General features: G+C 53.5%; 1 long non-coding RNA gene across 1 annotated transcript; it reads right to left on the bottom strand.

Annotated features, from left to right (window-relative positions):
- Positions 1-1,810: 1,810 nt before the first annotated feature.
- Positions 1,811-3,683, bottom strand: LOC135323145 (uncharacterized). Its single transcript, XR_010384391.1, has 3 exons — positions 3,502-3,683; positions 2,480-2,628; positions 1,811-2,091 (listed from the first exon to the last, which is right to left on the bottom strand). It is a non-coding gene; the product is annotated as an uncharacterized LOC135323145 (long non-coding RNA).
- Between the last annotated feature and the right edge of the window lie 7,367 nt (positions 3,684-11,050).

The following is an 11,050-nucleotide window of genomic DNA, read 5'->3' as shown; positions in this document are numbered from 1 at the left end:
GCAGAGGAAAGTCTGGGGCAGGTCTTGGAGTAAAGTTTAAAATTCTGTGCCGGGAGGAGGAGCAGTGGCCCGTCTGAGGCAGCAGAACCTGGTGGGCCTGGAGCTCATCACTGCCATCTGCTCAGCCTCCCCTCCAGAGACCCCCTGCCTTCTCCCCTCTCGTCTCCTGCCTCCTTAGACCCTCAGCCACAGTTGCCTCCCAGCCCACCTTGGAGAAGGGCTTCCACGTTCCTGGCAGGTGAGGGAAGCTTAAAGAATGTCGTAAAGATAAGTCCTGGGCACCGGAGGGGAAAGACACCAGATCCTAAGGCCAGCTAGGAGGCGGACACATGTCACCCCACCCCAGCCTAGCTGGGTGCTGGTGCGTCCACGCTGGCTGGGTCCCAACGAGCTCACGGAGGCCTGAGGTCCACTGGCCAGGCCGGGGAGAGATCTCAAGACGATGGCGGGCAGTTTTGAGGGGGGCAGCAGCTGACCCAGAGCCCCTGCCGGTGGGGGACGTGCCAGGTACAGCCAATCCTCCAAGGGGGTATTCAGATCTGGCCAATGAGACACTGAGACTCAAAGACACTGGTAGAGGCACCCCAGGTGGGGAGGGAGAAGGGGCAACTGGTTCTGGGCCATCAGGGAAGGCCTGGGGAGGGCGGTGGCAGGGCTGGCGCGGGTGATATTTACAGCATTTAGACCATAACCAGGCTCCTTTCGCCTTTGGTCCTCTTACTAAGACCCGAAGTTCTGTGTGCGTGTGTGTGTGTGTGTGTGTGTGTGTGACCTTTTCATCATGTCTTTCTCTGAAGAGAAGAAAAATACCAAGATAAACAGCTACCCAAGCTCGGCCTCTCAGACAGGAGGTCCCACTAAAACAAGGAAAGGCCCAGAGAGCCGCTGCACCCCACCCCCCACCCACTCAAGTCCCCCAGGGCCCCACCCACCCCCTGGAGCTGGGCTTCATCGGCCCAACAGCCAGGCCCAGGCCAGATCCTGCAGGAACAGCCAGGGGACTATGGGGCGGATTTCTCCTTTTTCTGACGGTGAAGCTCAGGGAGGCCTCTTTGGGGATCAGCCCTCTGAGGCCAGGTGGACTTAGGAGCTCAGCCTCCACCAGAGGGCTCTGAGAGAGAACTGTCCAGTGACTGTCCCTCCAGGCCTTTTACTATTATTATTAAAAGACAGTGGCATCTAGAGGTTAAGGGCTGGGCCTTTGGCTCTGATAGGGCTGGATTCGAGCACTGCTCTGCCACTTATTCGCTGTGTGACTTGAGGCAAGTTATTTAACCTCTCTGTGCTCCATTGTTTTCAGTCTATGGACTGATGATAATGTCAACATCACCTCTTTGGGATACTGCGGAGGGTGAACAGGAGGACACACAAAAAAGAAGTAAATTATCAACAATGAAGATACTATTGGCATTTGCGTTTACAGCTTGCTGTTTAGTGGACGATGTGATTCTGTCTACAGCAGACTGCAACCAATAGCTGACATGGGGCCGATGCCAACCTCCAGCCCCGTCCACTAAGCAGTGATTCAGCCTTCCCTGAAGCAGAGCAGACGAGGCTCTAGGTCTCCCTGGCCTGGTCCACCCCTCATCTTCGTCCTCCAGATCCTCAGGGGCCATTGCAGTCATGCTGGGCTGGGGTGCTCCTCGCTCGCCCTCTGCCTGCGGTGCCCCAGATTCAGACATGCCTTCCTCAGGACACGCACTGAAGTTAAAGGGGTAAGTCTTCCTGGGGCTGCCCACGGCCCCCTGGGATGGGCCGCCCCTCCCTGGGAAGAGGAAAGAAAACACTTGCCAGGCCTCTAGTTCCTCTGTCTCCATTTACTATCAAGCACAGAGAGGGTCAGCAACTTGCCCCAAGACACACAGCAAGACAGTGGCAGCCGGAGATTCTCAGGGTTCTGAATTCCAGCTTGGTCTTCTGCACCAGACTAGTTGACAACTGAACAGCCTCACATCCTGAGGACACAGAGGGCAAGATGAGCCCTCAGAAAATATCAAAGTCCCCCTCCTCCCTCCAGAGGCCTCCTGAGAGCAGCTCACACACTTCCTGCCATCTTCACGCTGTGGTCTGGGGCTCATCTCTCTCCTCCACCTGCAGGAAGAGAAGCGGCTCTGCTGGAGAAGACGGTAAACCGAGCCGGGGACGAGGGAGGGCGAGGGGGACAGGGCGCTGGGGGTACCGACAGCCTCGCTGAGCAGCAGCCACCTCGGCCCTCACCGTGGAGGTCAGGCAGCCCTCAACCCAGAGCCCAGGGTCCTCGGCCAGACACCCAGGGTGCTGGGCGAGCCTGCTCCTCCCAGCCCGAGCGGGGACCCCGGGGGAGTTCTGGCATTGCCTTCACTTCCGCAGAGGCTTCTGGGCATTCCGGGGACCAAGCTCCTCTCTGCTCCGCAGGCCGCCTCCCGACAGTCTGGGAGCCTGCCCAGCCTCAGACAACCGTCAGCAGATAAAAATAACAGCGTGGATCCCTCCCACTCACCGCTTCCCTGGACCTTCTGTGGTTCCCGGCTCTGCAGGAGAAGCTCAGATGCTGCGCGGCCGCAGGCTCTGACTTCGAAGAGGCGCAGAGCTGGGGAGACAGGCACGTGGAAAATACCTTGGGCACCTGGTCCGCCCCCTCGCTTCTCTCTGGACCAGTGAGAAAACAGAGGGCTCATTAGCCGGAAAGCTCATTCAGGGACTTACTCTTATTTGAGTCCTGCAATAGCAAAGCGATTCAGTTATATATATATGTATTCTTTTTCAAATTCTTTTCCATCATAGGTTATTACCAAATATTAAATATAGTTCCCTGTGCTATACAGCAGGTCCTTGTTGTTTATCTATTTTATATATCAAAGTAACATTTACTTTCAAAGAAAAATTTATGTTGCTGCTACAGATGAAAACCCAGTGTTGGATTTTCTGATCCTATAAGAATGAGCACCATTAAAACTCAAGGTCATCATCGTCCAGCTGAGCGCTCCCGCCTGCTGGAGGTTTGGATCCTGAAGCCCGCTCTTGTTTGTTGAAAAAGGGAGATTTCCATTCTTCAAAAATGTGAACCCAGAATTACTTTATGGCCCAGGAATTCCACCCTTAGGTCTATACCCAAAAGAATTTTGAGACGAGATATCCAAATAAATACTTGTGCGCAAATATTCACAGCGATGTTGTTCACAAGAGCTGAAAGGTGGAAACGGCTCAGCTGTCCAGCAGAGGATGAAGGGATAAACAAGATGCAGGCAGTCTGAACAATGGAATATTTTCAGCCACAAAAGGACATAAAGTCCTGACTCAGACTGCAGCTTGGATGGACCTTGAAAACATCACGCTAGGTGAAAGGAGCCATGTATAGTATAATGGCACTTAAATATCCAGAATAGGAAACTCTGTAGAGACAGAAAGCAAACGAGTGGTTGCCAGGGATGAGGGCCCAGGCGGGTGGGCGGGGTGGGGGCGGGGTGGGGGATGCAGATGGGGGATAGGTGGGGGGAGGAGAAACAGGAAATGATTGCTTACCGGCATGGACCTTCCTTTTGGGGTGATGCAAGATCTTAGAACTCACCAGAGGTGACAGTCACACAACCTTGTGAATGTGATAAATGCCGCGGAAGTGTACGCCTCAAAACAGTTCATGGTTCTACGTTGTGCGAATTTAATCTCAATTTTTTGAAAAGGGAGATTTCCAGGAGTTAGCAAGGCTGTAAAGACGTCTCTTTGCCAAATGAGATTTTCTCCTTAATGGAATGAATAGAAAAGAAAGAGAATGAGATGTTGCCTAGTAATCTTCACGGGGCTTCAGCCGACAGCGTCTCGCTGGGTCCTTACAGTGGCGTCGGGCTGTAGATAGGAAGGTGACAGTGGCGGGGCGGGAGGTGGGGCGGTCTGCATTAGCTCAGGTGGTCATAACAAAGCACCCCAGCCTGGAGGCTTACGCAACAGGTATTTATTTTCTCACTGCTCTGGAGGCTGGAAGTTCAAGATCAAGAAGCCAGCAAGTTTGGTCTCTCCCGGGGCCTCGCTCCCTGGCTTGCGGACGGCCGCCTCTCCCTGTGTCCTCACACGGTCTTTGGTCCGTGCGTGCGAATCCCTGCTGTCTCTTCGTGAGACCAAATTTCCTCTTCTTGTAAGGAAACCAATCAGATTGGACTAGGGCCAACCCAAAAGAAGTCGTTGTAACTTAATCATCTCTTTAAAGGCCCTCTCTTGAAATACAGCCATATTCCGAGGTGCTAGAGGGTTAGGGCTTCAACATATGGATCTGGGGGTACACGATTCAGCCCATGGCAGTGTCCCAGGTGACAGAGGAGAAGAAGCCTGCATACAGAAGTTAACTCAAGTCACAGCAGAGGCAGGGAGCAGAGGAGGCCAGGAACCCACGTAGTCTGAGCCCCCATCCAAATATTTTCCTCTCTGCCGGCTGCATTTGTGACAAGGATGACTGCAGGCGTTGCTGGCGTCCCAGGAACTGTGCTAGTGGGAGCAAAGTCATCCACTCACACGGCATCTCGTTCCTGCAGTCGGGTGCACGTCGGTCCTTGCTTCCTCACTGCCACAAATCCCCGCTGAATTTCCCTATCCATCCAACGACCAGGCAGAACTACACGAGGGACCTGATCTAGTGTCTGGGCGGTAAGCATGTGATTAGCTAATTAAATCTGATGAGTTATGTGTCCCCAAACCTGGTGGAAAGATCCTACGCAGAGGACACACGTCCTGAGCCAAGAGTTTATACCTGGGGAGATTGATAACTCCAAGAGCACTCAAAATTCAGAGCTGGGTCTTTGTTTAATATGCATCTTTCTTCTTCAGGCATCAAAGAGATTAATTTGTTAGAGTAAACAGACTTCAAAACAGGATTTGGTCTCTGAGAGTCTGCACCCAGTGTGGCAGACTGCCCCGAGCCCTAATCATTTTGCAAGTGGATGAAAGCGATGAGAGCTGATGGCGGGGCGGGGGGAAGGGGAAGAAGGTGCCCAGGGAAGTGTCACGCGTGCAGGTTCTCTTCCTGCCACTGAAGCCCAGGCTCTGCGAGCCAGAAACAAAGAGCATCAAACAACGCCAAAGAGAGCAGCTCCTCATCTTGCTCCTCCCTCATCCACCACCTTGCAGGGGTCTCGTCTCCCAAGTGTGTGGCCAGACCTGTCCAAGGCTGTGCCCATTCCATTGCAGGCTGTTTTAAAGGACATCCCCTGAGAAGATGCTCACGTGGAGAAGTACGTTTTCTCAGAATCAGCTGGTTGACTCCCCCTTAATCAACCCTTTCCTCCGGAATGGTCCCTCCACTCCAATCACATCAGACACCAGGGTTCCCTTCAAAGTCTCTGTGCCCCTCCACCCCGGCAGCCAGCCACCAAGCCCTCAGAGACCACCCTTCAGAAACCCCCCATTTACGTAATAACACAGAGCTGCTCACATCCCTCACCCCGCCAGCCGCACGGCTCTGCCGAAGCTCACACCTGCCCTGCCCTCTCCCAGCCTCCATGCAGGCAGCTCCTTTGGCCTTGAGACTTTTGTTAAAAGTTATCCTCCATTTACAATTATTGTAAAACACTGGCTTAGCCTTGAGTCTTAAACACATTCCTCCACCATCAACACTGTCTTCCTCCCTCAGCCAACTCCTCTGCTCCTACAGAACCCTGCTGGGCCATCTCTGCCTCCAGGGTGCCTAAGCCCTTTTCTTTCATGTGCCATCTGCCTAAGGGCTCCAGGAAAACAGTGTCTTGCTCATTCTGTATGCCTTCCTGCACAAGAACAACTGAGTAAATGCTTGATGAATGAATGAGGTCCCGGGTTCGATCCCCAGTACTGCCATTAAATAAGTAAATAAATAAACTGAACTATGTCACCCACCAAATACGTAAATAAATAAACACAAATAAAAAATAAATTTTAAAAAATGAAATAAAAGAGCTGAGTTTGGAAAGGGAGGATCCAGGATTTGGGGAACTTGAAGTTTATACTATACAAGGCCTCTTTAAAAAAAAAAAAAAAAAAAGAACATAAACTTATCTTACTCTCACAAATATTACTAAACCCTACGACAGGTGGACTCCTTGCCAGACAGCTCCTAAGGCTCCCTGGCCGTCCCAGGAGATCTACCCACATGTGGAAGAGAGAGACCAACCTAGGCCGGTTTCTGTCCTGCTACCCCACCCTCTCTGGTTCTGCCCCAGCTAGGAATACCATACTATGCTACTCTGGAGAAGTAATGTAACTCCCCTGTGCTTCAGTTTCCCCATCCATAAAATGGGTACAATGTGAGTGCCTACATAGTAGGTGTGTGGGGAGGCTCCAAGGAGTTAACATGAGGAAAGGGTTTTGCCCAGGTCCTGGCACATGGTATAAGTACCAGACCATATTGCCCTAAATTGATGTTTCTAGGGGGAGGGTACAGCTCAAGTGGTAGAGCACACGCTTAGCCTGCACAAGGTCCTGGGTTCAGTCCCCAGTACCTCCATTAAAATAAATAAATAAATAAATACACCTAGTTACCCTCCCAATGAAAAAAAGATTTATTTTAATAAAATAAAAATAAAATAAACTGCTGTTTCTACAGCCCCCAGTCCCTCCTGGCTCAAACAGGAAGTCACAGCCACCTGTCACTACAGCAGTGGGTAAAACCCACAAGAGCCCCAGTCACATCTGATTGTCCCTGAGACCCTGAGAAGCCCCAGCCTGTGGCTGCACTCTCCAGAGGCTGCATGTCTCTATGAAATACCCAGGATAGGGAACTCCGCCTCTGAAGCGCTGGCAGAGTTCCGGAAAGACCCTGCCAGCCTCTGAAACCCTCCCAGTCCCACCGAGGGAGAAGCTCCCACCTCCCTGCCCTGCCAGCATCACTGTGGGTGGATCTGGGGCCCAACCGATCTTTCGTCTCCCACACCTGGCCTCAGCAGCTAAGTGCTGTTCTGTCCTGGCCCGTTGTCTAGGGAGGAGGGGAGGCACCACGTAGTGGGGGGGCCCAGCTCCGCCATTCTGGTTGACGACATCCCTGCCCTGATTTGCTGAGCCCCATCCTGGGCCCCGTGCAGCTGGCCCCACCCCCAGAGGCCTGGCTCCTGGGTCTCCTTGCCTCTCCCCATGGGAGGGCTGGCCCCTCAGCCCCAGACAAGCAGCACGGAGGGCTGGGCGTGGAACCAGACAGACCTGGTGGGATCCTAGCACTCCCTCTGTGACATCATGGACACCTTCACAGCCCTGAGCCTGTTTCCTCTTAAGAAAGATGGAATGCACTGGGGGAACCGCCCCACACAGAGCCGGCCCTCAGCAATCACCAGCTCTTTCTCTCCCCCTGCCCCTCCCTCTGCTCCTCGGCCCCTGGGAAGGCAAGGAGCTGCTGAGAGGCCGAAGCCCTATCCCTTGCTCAGGCCAGACTGCAGCCGCCAGCCGGTCTCACGACCGCACAGCTGGTCCCACGTGACCCTCCGCTCCTGGGCCCCACTTGGTGTGGAGGGAGCCCAGACTGCAGAAGCGTCCTGGCTGGCTCCAGCCTGGCCACCCTGACCACACGATCACGCTAATTCTGCCAGAAAGACCAGCCTGTGGTTAGGAAGAGCAGCCATTTAGGTTTCCAGGAAATTCCTTTGAGCGAGGAGAAGCTGTTTGCCATTCCTGAGGCCTCTCCAGCCTGGATGAATGCGGTTTTCCAATTAGGCTGGGGCTGCTCCCAGATCTCTGCTTTAGAAAACCATCTATCTGCTTTCCCTCTAAAGAAACACAGATCCTCGAGACATGGACTCTCCTTTCCTTTATTTTCTAAAAACTGGTTTCTGCTATTTTCTCCTGATTATCCAAGCAGTGCCTGTTCCATCATCCAGACACGCTGTAGGGGCCCTGGTTGGGGTCAGAAGTCTGGGGGGCTGAGGCGACGCCACTCACCAAGTTGGGGACCATGGGAGGAGGGACAAGTTGGGGGAAGGACGATGAGTTCCTCTCTGGATGGGATGATGGGGGTGCACTTGGGAATACTTAATTCTGCCTCTGGAATTCTAGAATTAAGAGACTGGTTTTGAAATATCCTCAGAGCCAAACTTCACCAGAACACATTTAATGGCTCGGTGGGGATGGACCCCGAGGCAAGAGGGGTAAAGTGTGAACAGCCATGGTTGTGCGTGCACATGCGTGTGTGCAGGGAGTGGACACGGTTTAGAAGCTCTTCCCTAAGGAACCTGATTATGGAAGGAGGGGAGGATGGTGTCTGTTTGTTGCCCTTCCTACTTAAAATGCTCCTTCCTCTCCTGCCCTTAGGCCAACAAGAGAGCCTGCCCACAGCTTCTGCACCTGGATTAGCCAGAGGTGGCGACCTGTGTGATCCAGCAGCCCTGCAGAAAGAGTTTCAGAGGGGGCAGGGCGCCCAGGTCCCAGTCCTAGCCCTGCCACTTAAACCCTGGGGTCTTAGTTTTCTATCTTTGAAAGTGGGGCTAATGACACTTGGCCTGCCAAATTTTCAGGGCCATTGCTGGAAAGAAATAAAATGAAAAATATAAAAGCTATTAGGACAAAGACCAATGTAAGAGATGATGAAGATGGTAATGATGATGGTGGTGGTGATGGTGATGCATGATGGTGATGATGACGATGGTAATGATTGTGATAATGATGGTGATGACGACTCTTCAAAGAAAGGAGGAGGTTAGGGTCCATCCAGGGGTTCACAACTTACTTCAGTTTACAGAACACATCTACATAAAAGAAGCTTGGGAAGATCAAGGTTGCCCACCATGCTCTGAATCTCACCTCCAACCTAAAGAAACTCCCCAATGTGGCTCAGATAGTCTATTGAGAGCCTGCCCAGCATTTGGCCCCTGGGAGGGCATCTCAGACTTGCAGGTAAATCAAGGACCCCTCCTGCCACCGACATCCATAGCCAATTCTACAGCACTTGCCGGAGGAGCCTGCACGGTCTCTGTTTATCACAGTCCCATTTTCTGCCCGCAACCTCTATAGCTTAAAATCAGTGCTGCCTCCTGGGGTGGCGGCGTGAGCAGCAGGAAATGAGGCTGAAAACATCATAAAGTTTCCACCAAAAAAAAAAAAAAAAATCATTAGTACCTTTACCCTACAGACCTACAGGCACCTTCCTGAGCTGAGCCTGAGTAACCAGGGAGAGGGTGGAAGACAGGGCGTGAGACAGCTAAAGGGAAACATGAATAAACGTCACACATCCCATTAAAGAGAGGGCCCCAGCGGCCGGCCAACGGCAGCCCAGCAGCCTCTCCTGCCGGCGGCAGATTTCGGGGCTCTCCAACTGGTTTCCATGGCACCCGTGTCTTCATAATCCTCCCCCAATGGCTCTCCTTCAGTTCACCTTATGTCACCGAGCCAGAGGAGATACGGAGTAAGAGTGACAAATATGCTGATATTGAGAAAGTCGTGTGCATGTGCTTGCGTGTGCTCATAAGAGTGGGAGACAGAGACAGAGGAGAGACAGAGAGAGGCAGAGCCAGGGTTTCCTTCCAGAATGAGTGCTGGGGGTCCCTGCCTGCGGCTCTGGGGCCTGAGTCCCACCAAAGTGATTTAGAAAAATCCATGGACTCCAATACATCAGGGTCTGGAGGGGAAGGAGATAGGGTCTCTTGCGGTGGATGGTCACTTAGGAACACAGAATCCTGAGCCTTTCTCAGCCTCAGAACCCCTCAGAGAAGGTGTGGAAAGGTCCCCCTGAGAAGCGTCTGGCCTCCATCCGCTGATTTTTTTTCTTTCATTCATTCAACAGTTATCGCATGCCCGTGTGGGCCGGACACAGGACTGGGCTGCAGGCAGAGTGCCGGCCAGACCCTCCTCCCATCGCCTCTGCTTCCCGCCCCGGACTCACCCACTGGTGGGTTTGAAATGAAATCTCGCCCCTCCCGGTGTGCCCTCCAATTTCCTGGTCTTCAGATCAGACCCTGGGGGACAGCGGGAACTGGAAAGGATTTCCAGGTGTTCCTCTCTTCTTTCTACCCTTTTCTCTCTCCCTTTTCTGTCTTCTTTTTTAAAATGCTCTTTAATAGTAAGAGAGTTAGCATGAAAAGGAGAGAAAGTGAGGCTCGGTGAGGATGTGTCTGAGACGGGCCTCCCTTCTCTCCTCCCGGGAGCAGGGGCAGGGGCTGGGTCACTGCAGGGGTTTGGCCTCACGGCGGGTGACAGGCGGGGTCAGGACCAGGGCCAGGTCTGCTGCTGGGTCCCTGCCGGCTTCAGCTGCAGCTGGGCTGGGGCCCTGGAGAGTCAGTCTCCCTTCTTTACTCAGGGCAAGAGCCTGATGTCAGGGGATGGTCGGAAATGGGGGTACGGGGGCTGCGACTCAGGGCATAGAGCCCCAGCAGGGCAGGTTCAGGGCCCCAAAATGACCAGGTCATTCCAGGGACGCAGGTTCAAATCAAACTGAATCAGCTTCTCGCTTACTAGCCGTGTGCGCAGGGCCGCGTCCCCAGGTCCTGGCCCGCAGACTGGGGGCAGCCAGAGCATTCGCTCTCTGAGTCGTTGCCACACAGTAGGTACACAGAAAACCAAACACAGTAGGTGCACAGTAGGCGTCCCCGGGGACAGATGCACAAAGCAGGGTTCTGAGGTCAGCATTATCACTCAGCCAGGCCCTGAATGAGCTCTCCCCTCCACACCGGGCACAGTACCTCCCGCCCCCAGGGGAAGGACATGAGGATGGAGAATGAGTGTTCCCCATAATCAGACCCTGGCATGTCCAACCTCCCCCGGGGTCCTGTCCCCAGAACCCCAGGCCTCCTCCACTGGGACAGAGGAAGAGTTGGGCTGAAGAATCAAAGTGGGTGTAGGACAGGAATCACCCCACACCACACAACTCTAGGGTGTGCTGGTACCCAGGCTGAGGACAAGCCCTGGAGGAAGCAGGCCAAGACTCATTGGAGGGACATTTGCCGGCCAAAGTCTGTGCAAAGGCCTGGGGTCTGGACCCAGGAAGGGGGAGACAGAGGCTCGGCGCCAGAGTTCCTGGGCTCCACTTGGCCAGCCGGGTCCAGCCTTCAGGAACACAAGGCTTTTCATCCTCAGGAGCACCGTGGCTAGTTGATACTGAACAGGGACTGGGAGAAAAAGCTTCACACCCTCCCTC

The sequence above is a fragment of the Camelus dromedarius genome, chromosome 16 (assembly GCF_036321535.1).
Source record: "Camelus dromedarius isolate mCamDro1 chromosome 16, mCamDro1.pat, whole genome shotgun sequence".
In the NCBI taxonomy this organism is placed as follows: domain Eukaryota; kingdom Metazoa; phylum Chordata; class Mammalia; order Artiodactyla; family Camelidae; genus Camelus; species Camelus dromedarius.
The sequence above is the reverse complement of the archived record's forward strand: the minus strand, read 5'-3'. Positions and strand labels throughout refer to the sequence as shown.